Below are 9,887 nucleotides of genomic sequence, written 5' to 3'. Positions count from 1 at the left end.
CTGATCATTAACTGTAGCACTTGGAAACATAGCCTAATATGTTCATGAAACCATCTTAGAAATTAATTCATCAGCATAAATGAGTCCAGACACATTCTACAGAAGTGTTTTGCTATTTGTGAATGTGTTGCTCTCATTTTCTTGAAAAGTGCCCATCTTCAGTTTTGCAAACACTAGATTTATGGGGAAGACCAGCAAAAACTGTTATTCTCAACAGCAAGATCCATTCTTGTCAATTCTAATTTTGCAATATAGCACACTTCCTTAGCTCATGGAGGCTCCTTCTTTGGAGACTTTTAAGCAGAGACTGGATGGCCATCTGTCAGGGGTGCTTTAAATGCGATGTTCCTGCTTCTTGGCAGGCGGTTAGATGAAATGGCCCATGAAGTCTTTTCCGATTCTATGATTCATGGGGGTCACAGAGCTGGGCATAGTATCACAGGGTTGGCAAAGACCCCAAAGGCCATCCAGTCCAACCCCTTTCTGTCTTGCAAACACCATCAAAGCATTCCCAACAGATGGTCATTAAGACTCTGCTTAATAACCTCCAGAGAAGGAGACTCCACCAAACTCCGAGGCAGCATATTCCACTGCCACATAGCTCTTGCTGCCAGGAAGGTCTTTCTAATGCTTAAGTGGAATCTCTTTTCCTTCAGTTTGAATTTACTGATCCATATCCTAGTTCTCTAGAGCAACAGAAAACAAGCCTGCCCCCTCAATGTGACATCCTTTCAAATATTTAAACACTCCTCTCATTTCCCCTCTAAGCCTTATTTTCTCAAAGCTAAGCACACCCAGCTCCCTAAGCTGCTCCTCATCTGAAATGAAATAGACAGGTACATGTCCTTTGCTGGTTTTTGGAGGGCAAGAAGCAATGCAGTCGCATACAAACTGAATATAGACGCAGTGCCTGAGGAACAACAGATAGAGATAATCTCTCTACAGGAAGATGGGCACAATGGCTTCCTAATGCAGGAAGCCCACTGTGGTAACGGAGATCCTTTCATTTTCTGTGGATCGTGTGAATTCTGAATCAAGCTAATCTTGTGCAAAAATGACTGTTGCTGAATCTTTTAAAAGCTGCTCCTGGAACTTGGCCTGTTCTGCACAGAGGAGTACAGCCCACCCACCCAACACACCAAGAACAATAGCAGCCATTTGCTTTCAGAGGAACACAGTGATGGATTATGGAAGGGAAGTTGAATGGATTCTTGTTGCCTGTAACCATTCCAGTCTTCTTGCAAACTGCCATCTGGGAACCATCCGGCCAGCACATGGGCCCATTCACTTGGTCCAGGCTTGTCCCAATTAAGATTTGTAATGTGACTGAGCCATTTGTGCAACACAATTCCAAACTGATTCAGGAAGACTAGACGAAAACGAGATTGACAGTTCGTGAAGATGGGCCAGCTTTCCTTTTCCTGTCACAGCTTTCTTTGTTAGCTTTTCTAAGGATAAAGAGCCAACTGGGTGCTATTCCAAGCTGCTAATCCTTTCATAGTGTGTCAGAGCTGCTTCCTTGGGCTTTCCAAGCGGAGTTGGAGATGCTGTCCGCGGTATGGGACACGGTCAGGGATGGCTGGTTACTTTCATGGCACTTCCCTCTGTGTTCCACCTCTTGGAAACACATCTCAAAGTGGTGCCAATATAGACTCCAGTTTCTCTTGAACACGGTTTTACATTGTCATCATATGAATCCTAACATTTACTGTCTCTTTGATGCAAGAAGCAAAATATCAGGGCTCAAATCTCAAAAACAACCTCCAGCCAGTGTGAGTCTGAAACTAGTAATCTGAGCCAACTGCCTTCCAGAAATTGTTTCATTGTACCATAACAACCCAGCATCATAGTCAATTTGCTCCACAGGCATAAAATTAATCACAACTTCATACTTTCTCCCTTGTTGGGTATTTTGTAAAGTTACATTACTGCGTATTGAACTACTTTTTCTGTCAAATTTGTTGTATAACATGAAGTTTTGGTGCTTAATTTGTAAAATCATAACCTAATTTGATGTTTAATAGGCTTTTTCTTGATCAGTCCTTATAATCCAAGATATTCGCTTATCCAAGCTTCTGTCGGCCCATTTAGCTTGGATTAGTGAGACTCTACTGTACTTTGCTTATCAATCCGTCACAAGTAGATTTGAAGTAGTTTCTCTGTGTAGATAACACAGGGCATCTTTCTCAGAACCAATAGTCTATATCCAAAGCATCTCTCTACTCTGAGAGTCTAATAGAGTCTCTGTTTAGTATGAAAGTCCAATGAAGTCTCTAACCACACTGTTCCTACTGAAGTCTAAACTGAACTGTTTCTAAAATGGAGTCTGAGCCCTGAACAAACCCAGACCTGATCACATGGTTTGTAGCCCCTCCCACAACAAAGAGTTAAGGTAAAATTGCATACCCTTACACACATATAAAATACAGTAAGCATAGAATCATAGAATCATAGAATAGTAGAGTTGGAAGAGACCTCATGGGCCATCCAGTCCAATTCTTTGCCAAGAAGCAGGAAATCGCATTCAAAGCACCCCCGACAGATGGCCATCCAGCCTCTGCTTAAAAGCCTCCAAAAAAGGAGCCTCCACTACACTCCGGGGCAGAGAGTTCCACTGCTGAACAGCTCTGAGTAGGTCTGTGGTGAAGCAATATTCAGTGCTAAAAGCTTACATTTTGTACAGTAGGATACAGAAACAAGCACAGAATTATCTGAAGGAACTCTTCCAATTGATACCTTGTTATATTGCATAACGCTTCATACAATAATAAAATTCATAGTTTTGGTTCTGAATTAACGTGCTAATTAACAAGCAAGAATGATCAACACCATACTTTGAAAAGTTGTGCCAAAACTCCCACCCACAAATACATTGAACGTCATTGGCATAAAACAAAGAATGCTACAGTCCCATCACACCATTCCCTAGAAAACTGCATTTTGCTTCACCAGCTCCTTGCCTGCTAAAGGATGGCAAATAGCACCAAAATGAATATTTCTTTTCTGCTTGTGCACAAATCTATACTTGAGCAGGAATAAGTTAACAGTCTTCCTGACTTCATTCACACAGCACAACCTGGAATCTATGTTCTTTCAGATCCTGGCAGCTGAGCTAACCCTAAATCCTAAGTGTCCAAACATCTCAGCAAATATTTCTGGCAGTTACACAGCTGATTGTGTATAACGCAGGAAAGTGATGAGTTCCGGCTGCTGAGTCATGTTTAATGATTCTGCAACTTGGACAGACCAGGAATAGATTTGTTTAGACCTGTAATTTGAGCAAATAGGACAGTGGTGGGAATATTATGGGGGATGGAGGTGGGATAAATTAAGGTCAAGTGCACACAGCTTCTCTTGCTTGATTTCCCTGGTGAAAAGGATATACCTTTAAAAGATGTGAAAGCCGGACAGTGAATGAAGTGAACAGGAGGAAAATCCAGGCTGTATGGCCATGTTCCAGAAGCATTCTCTCCTGACATTTCACCTACATCTATGGCAGGCATCTTAGAGGTTGTGAGGTCTGTTGGAAACTAGGCAAGTGGGGTTTATATATCTGTGGAATAATGTCCAGGGTGGAAGAAAGAAATCTTGTCTGTTGGAGGCAAGTGTGAATGTTGCAATTGGCCACCTTGATTAGCATCGAATAGCCTTGCAGCTTCAAAGTCTGGCTGCTTCCTGCCTGAGGGAATCACTTGGAAAAGTTGTCCTGGAGACAAGTTCTATGGCGGTCTGTAGATACAACGGACTGAGTAAAAACCAAATACATGGGTTTTAGAGTGAATCAAGCCTGAACTTTCATCATAAGCAAAGTTAACTAAACTAAGGCTGTTGTACTTTGAATATATCATGAGACAACATGAATCATTGGAAAAAACAACAGTGCTTAATAAAGTGGAAGGGTGGAGGAAAAGAGGGAAACTACAAGATAGGTAGGATTTATTCAGTCAAGGAACACGTGGATTTGAGTTTTCAAGACCTGAACAGGGAGAGCTATGACTGTGGAATTTGAAAGTGAACTTGACGGCAAATAATAACAACAGGTAAAGGTAAAGGTTTCCCCTTACATTAAGCCCAGTCGTGTCCGACTCTGAGGATTGGTGCTCATCTCCATTTCTAAGCCAAAGAACCGGCTTTGTCTGTAGACACCTCCTAGGTCATGTGACCAGCATGACTGCATGGAGCACCATTACCTTCCCACTGAAGCAGTACCTATTGATCTACTCACATTTGCATGTTTTCGAACTGCTAGGTTGGCAAAAGCTGGGGTTAATAGTGGGAGCTCACTCCGCTCCCCGGATTTGAACCGCCGACCTTTCAGTCAACAAGTTCCCAGTTTAGCGGTTTAATCCACTGCGCCACCAGGTGCCAACTAAGATATAAATCACAATGATTAAATAGGAGAACTTTACTTAAGAATAGTAATAGAACTTAGGTGCTGGGATTTGTTGTATTTCTTTATTGTGAGCATCTTTGGGAATTTAAGAGTAGAAGTGCTCTAAAAAAATGATATAGAGTAAAAATTTATATGCAATTCTATGTATTTTCGGGGCTTCACCTACTAGCCAGCACACATGATTTTCCAGAACTCGGGGACACAATGTAAATGTGCAGTCATACACCTGGAAGTCAGTTCTATATAGCTTCTTTATTTTTTTTAAAAAATCACCTTTATATATGCAAAATCTTGATAATTTTGTAGATAATCTATTTAGTCCTGGAGTGCATTCAAACCTAATTTACAAAGAAGTGATGACTAATTGCATTTGATCCTTTGTCTGATTTCTGATTCCATTTAGGCACAAATGGAAAACAAAAACCTGTGGGCACCCATTTTTAACCATTCAAAAATATACCATCTTATTAATTTTATCTTGGCCTGTGTTGAGAGGTGGAAGGATTTGGTTTTTCATATAATTAACGTTTCTCATTGGTGGTGCATAAAATATGGAGATTAAAAGGGGGAGGGCAGCTGCTCAGCCTCACAAAAGGAGGCAATGCTTGATTTCCTTTGATGGAGGGCCCACCAGGCCTAAACCATTCCCTCTCCGCCCCACAGAAGGTATTGACATTCATGTCTCTCTCCAGTCCCTTGTGAGCGTGAACATCCTGGCACATTGGCCAGCCTTCCTTTGTGTTATGTGGTGCCTAGCAATCTTCCCTAATTGAAGCCGCTGTGAGAAATTGTAATAACAGATGCAAAGGAGAGAAATGCACGGGAGTGATGGATGCAAGCGATTGGGAGAGCACACTGCCAAGATAATGCCTGCGAGATCATCAGAGCCACACAGGATATGGCACTTCCTTCTGCCAAAATTATCTCCAGCTACAGCATCCCCAGCAGGTAGCTGTCCAGCCCTTTGCATTACACTAATTGAATTTAGATGAGTGTTGACTGACCATTTCCTACTCTATTGCAGATGTTTAAAAAAGGGATTAAGATCTGTAAGTTTATCTTCTTGGTGTAGATGTGCAAAAATCAGTTGCAATTTCTTCCTATTTATTTACAGTGAATTAATATGTGCTTTGCATGTAGAGGACCACAGCTTACCAACATAAAAGGATCCGTTCTGGATCTGTCCCAAGTTTATGGCCTTCCATCCAAGGACCAATCAAGCCTGAGCCTGCTTAGTTTCCAAATTCAGATGAGATTGACGTTAGTCAACGTGCACACAAACATATCTAATCTCCTTTTAAAGCCTGCTGGTCAGCCCTCACTACTTTTTGTCATATCAAATTCCTTGGATTCTAGAGTGAAACATCCCACCAATTAGATTTATTAGACAAGTCCGGGTACTAGCATAATGAGAAAGGAAACCCTTTAAACCTTGCAGTAGTATCCGTAAAATCCTTTGCTTTATGGTCACTAGAACGACAATGCACACCACAAGTGTCAACTCAAGGCCCACAGTCCAAATTCGGCCCACCATGTCATTTTTGTGGGAGTTCAACCACACACTGCTCAAGTCTGCAGTCCTCAGTGAGGAGTAGTTAGTTTAGAATAGGCTGAGGGAAATCTCATTCTGATTGGTTGTATAGAATGGATACTTTGCAGGTGCTACAACTCCTATATTCCTCATCATTAGACATCATGTCTAGAGCTGATGGGAGCTTTAGTAACATGAAAAGCTGCAGTTTGTTCTGTTGGGGTTTGGATTCCGATACAAGGCTTGTAGATACGATGTCTGACTTTAAAATGGTATTTTGCCTTTCTCCAACCTCACAACATCAAGTGCTGTTGGGTTGCAATTCCCATTATCCCCAGTCTGCATGGCAGATAATCAGAAGCGACGGGAGTTGTTGTTCAATCACATTCAGGGACTCAAACTGGGTAAAAACTAAAGAGCACCAGCGACTACCCAAATCTGCGAAACATGGTGAGCTCCCATCTGTCAGCTCTAGCTTGCGGGGACATGAGAGAAGCCTCCCAGCAGGATGGTAACACATCCGGGCATCCACTGGGCAACGTCTCTGTAGACAGTCAATTCTCTCACACCAGAAGTGACTTGTAGTATGTTCTCAAGTTGCTTCTGACATGATAAAAATAAATAAATACATGTTGTACTATATTAGGAGAACCAGGGATGGAAATCTGTTACTATCTGAACCAAACCAAAACTGAATAATTAAGAAAGAAATATGAAAATATAAAAGCTTAAAGCAAGGATGGAGAACAGATGTCACTCCAGATTTTCTTAGACTGCAGTTCCCATCAGTCCACGTTATGCTGGCTTGGTTCAATAGGAGCAGCAGTCTAAATATACCTATTTTTCCTCTTCTGGTATCAGTAGGAACCAAATGTTTTAGCAGCTTGCAGTTTAAACTAGTTTTATAGAAGCACTTCAAGTGATGCACTGCTGGAAAATAACCAGCACTTTGGAATTAGCAGATGCTCTACGCTGTCTCCGGGGACATTAAAGTGGGTCAAAGAAAAGAACTTTAAGCTTTGCTTGAAAGAAATTACTTGCAGGTAACCTGAGGCGAAGAAGGGTAGAGCAGCTGGGGGGGGAAATAGAGCATTTCAGCAGGCACCACCCTCTTCCATCTAATTGTAGGACAACTGCACTTGCTGTTTAAATCGTGTTCCTACATAAATAGTGAAGGAATGAGAGCCTTCTTCTCTGCAGTTAATTATATCCAAACCACAGCTGATTTGTACAGCTCAGGCAGAGCTTTACTACTTTTCTCTTTTCCATATGAGTCTACTTTTGAAAATTATTTGGAAGCATCGACAAGTGGAAATAATTGTTGCGTGTGCCCTTAAGGATGTGAGGAGTAGCATCTGTTGGCTGGTTTGCTTCCAATTATTCATTCCAGTCCTTGGTGCCTCCCTCCTATGTGCTTCATGGTGCTTCTCTACATTGGCTTCCATCTATTTTCCCCAGGTTTTGCTTTAAGTTTCTCTGGTCACCATGAGAAAGGGTCATGGGCAACATGGGGTGTAACACTACACTGTTGGCAAAAGGATGGAAATCCTCCTTCAAATAAGGGTTATGCTCCCCAAATACATTTTTCCTTGAGTTACTGAATTTTTAGAACTGCAGAGACACTCAGAACTATTACCTTTGTGACCTTCTTATTTCCTTGGCAATTTGGCCTGCCCCCCCCCCCTTTTTTTTTTTGGATGCCTAAAATGGAGTTCTCAATGCTCGTATTGTTATTGCTATACGAGAAATTTGGAACCTGCAGGAAATTTGAATTTAATTGAAACAGGTCAGAATTCTTATTGGGGTGGAATGCCCTTACCACTACCACCCCATATTAATTTTATATTGTACTGAAATGTTTTTAATGTAAGCCGCTTTGAGTCTCCCTTGTGGAGAGAAAAAGTGGGGTATACATAAACATAAACATATTAATAATAATATTTATGCCCCTATATCCACCTCTCTGGATCTTCCATAGATTTGGTGCTAAAAAGGTCCCTCTCTAAGGGATGTCCTCAAATGGCCTAGACTCCCATGGCTCTGGACCAACACATTTTGCTGCCCAAAGCAGAGCAACAAACAGTACCACTCCTCTGCAGCAAGTGCCTTGTCTGCAAAACTCGCCAAGTTATTTTGCCATAGCATGCAGGAAAGCCATCAAACATTTCTCCCCACAATAAGAATAATGTGCTTATCAAATTAATGCAGTTGGGCACCACTTTAACTGCTATGGCTCAATGTTATGGAATTGTAAGCTTTGTAGTTTGGTGAGGAAATTGGTAGTTTGATTTAGGATGCATCTACACTGTAGAATGAATGCAGTCTGACACCACTTTAACTGTCATGGCTCAATGCTATGGAATCCTAGGATTTGTAGTTTGGTGAGGAAATGGGTAATTAGGGAGCATCTATACTGTAGAATGGGGCCCCTGGTGGCACAGTGTGTTAAAGCACTGAGCTGCTGAACTTGCAGACCAAAAGGTTCCAGGTTCAAATCCCGGGAGCGGAATTAGCGCCCGCTGTTAGCCCCAGCTCCTGCCAACCTAGCAGTTCGAAAACATACCAATGTGAGTAGATCAATAGGTACCGCTCCGGCGGGAAGGTAACGGCGCTCCATGCAGTCATGCCAGCCACATGACCTTGGAGGTGTCTACAGAGAACGCCGGCTCTTCGGCTTAGAAATGGAGATGAGCACCAACCCCCAGAGTCGGTCACAACTGGAATTAACGTCAGGGGAAAACCTTTACCTATACTGTAGAATGAATGCAATTTGTCGCCACTTTGACTGTCATGGCTAAGTGCTGTGGAATCATGGGAGATGTAGTTCTACAAGAGGTTTTTTTTTTTGGCCTCTTCCGCAACAGTGCCCAAACTACAAATCCCAGGATTCCGTAGTGTTGAGCCATGGCAGTTAGAGTGGTGTCAAACTTCCCTAATTCTACAATATGGATGCATCCTAAAAGCATAGAGAGCCAGATTAAAATCCCTACTGAATCACAAAGATCACCTACGCTTCTTGGATCAGTGGTTAGGACTTAAAGCAGGGTTTGTGCAACCTGTGGCCCTCCAGATGTTTATGGACTCCAACTCCCATCAGCTCCACGAGGAATGGATGCTGTTTGAGCAAAAAGAAATGCATTTGAGCAAAAACTAGAAAGCTGTAGCTTTACCGCCCCTTATTGCAGGCCTGCAGAAATATCCGGGGTGAACAGAAAAAACATGGTGTGGGCATCACAAGGCCTTGTCTCATGGGGAATCCATAAAGAATGTCCTGGGCCCAGTACTGTTTGACATCTTTATTAATGACTTAAATGAAGGGCTAGAAGACATGATCATCAAGTTTGCAGATGACACTAAATTGGGAGGGATAGTCAATACTCCAGAAGACAGGAGCAGAATCCACAATGATCTTAACAGATTCACGAGATGGGCCATAACTAACAAAATGAACTTCAACAAGGACAAATGCAAGATACTCCACTTAGGCAGAAAAAATGAAAGGCAAAGATACAGAATGGGGGACGCCTGGCTCGACAGCAGTGTGTGCGAAAAAGACCTTGGAGTCCTCGCGGACAACAAGTTAAACATGAGCCAACAATGCCATGCAGCATCTAAAAAAGCTTATGAGATTTTGGCTTGCAAAAATAGGAGTCTAGTGTCTAGATCCAGGGAAGTCATGCTAGCCCTCTATTCTGCCTTAGTCAGATCACACCTGGAATACTGTGTCTAATTTTGCGCACTGCAATTGAAGGGAGATGTTGACAAGATGGAATGTGCCCAGAGGAGAGCGACTAAAATGATCGAGGGTCTGGAGAACAAGCTCTATGAGGAGCGGCTTAAAAAACTGGGTATGTTTAGTCTGCTGAAGAGAAGGCTGAGATGAGACATGGTGAAGGCCATATATAAATATGTGAGGGAAAGTCATAGGGAGGAGGGAGCAAGCTGCCCTGGAGACTAGGACGC

This window comes from Anolis carolinensis, chromosome 5 (assembly GCF_035594765.1).
Source record: "Anolis carolinensis isolate JA03-04 chromosome 5, rAnoCar3.1.pri, whole genome shotgun sequence".
In the NCBI taxonomy this organism is placed as follows: domain Eukaryota; kingdom Metazoa; phylum Chordata; class Lepidosauria; order Squamata; family Dactyloidae; genus Anolis; species Anolis carolinensis.
The sequence above is the reverse complement of the archived record's forward strand: the minus strand, read 5'-3'. Positions refer to the sequence as shown.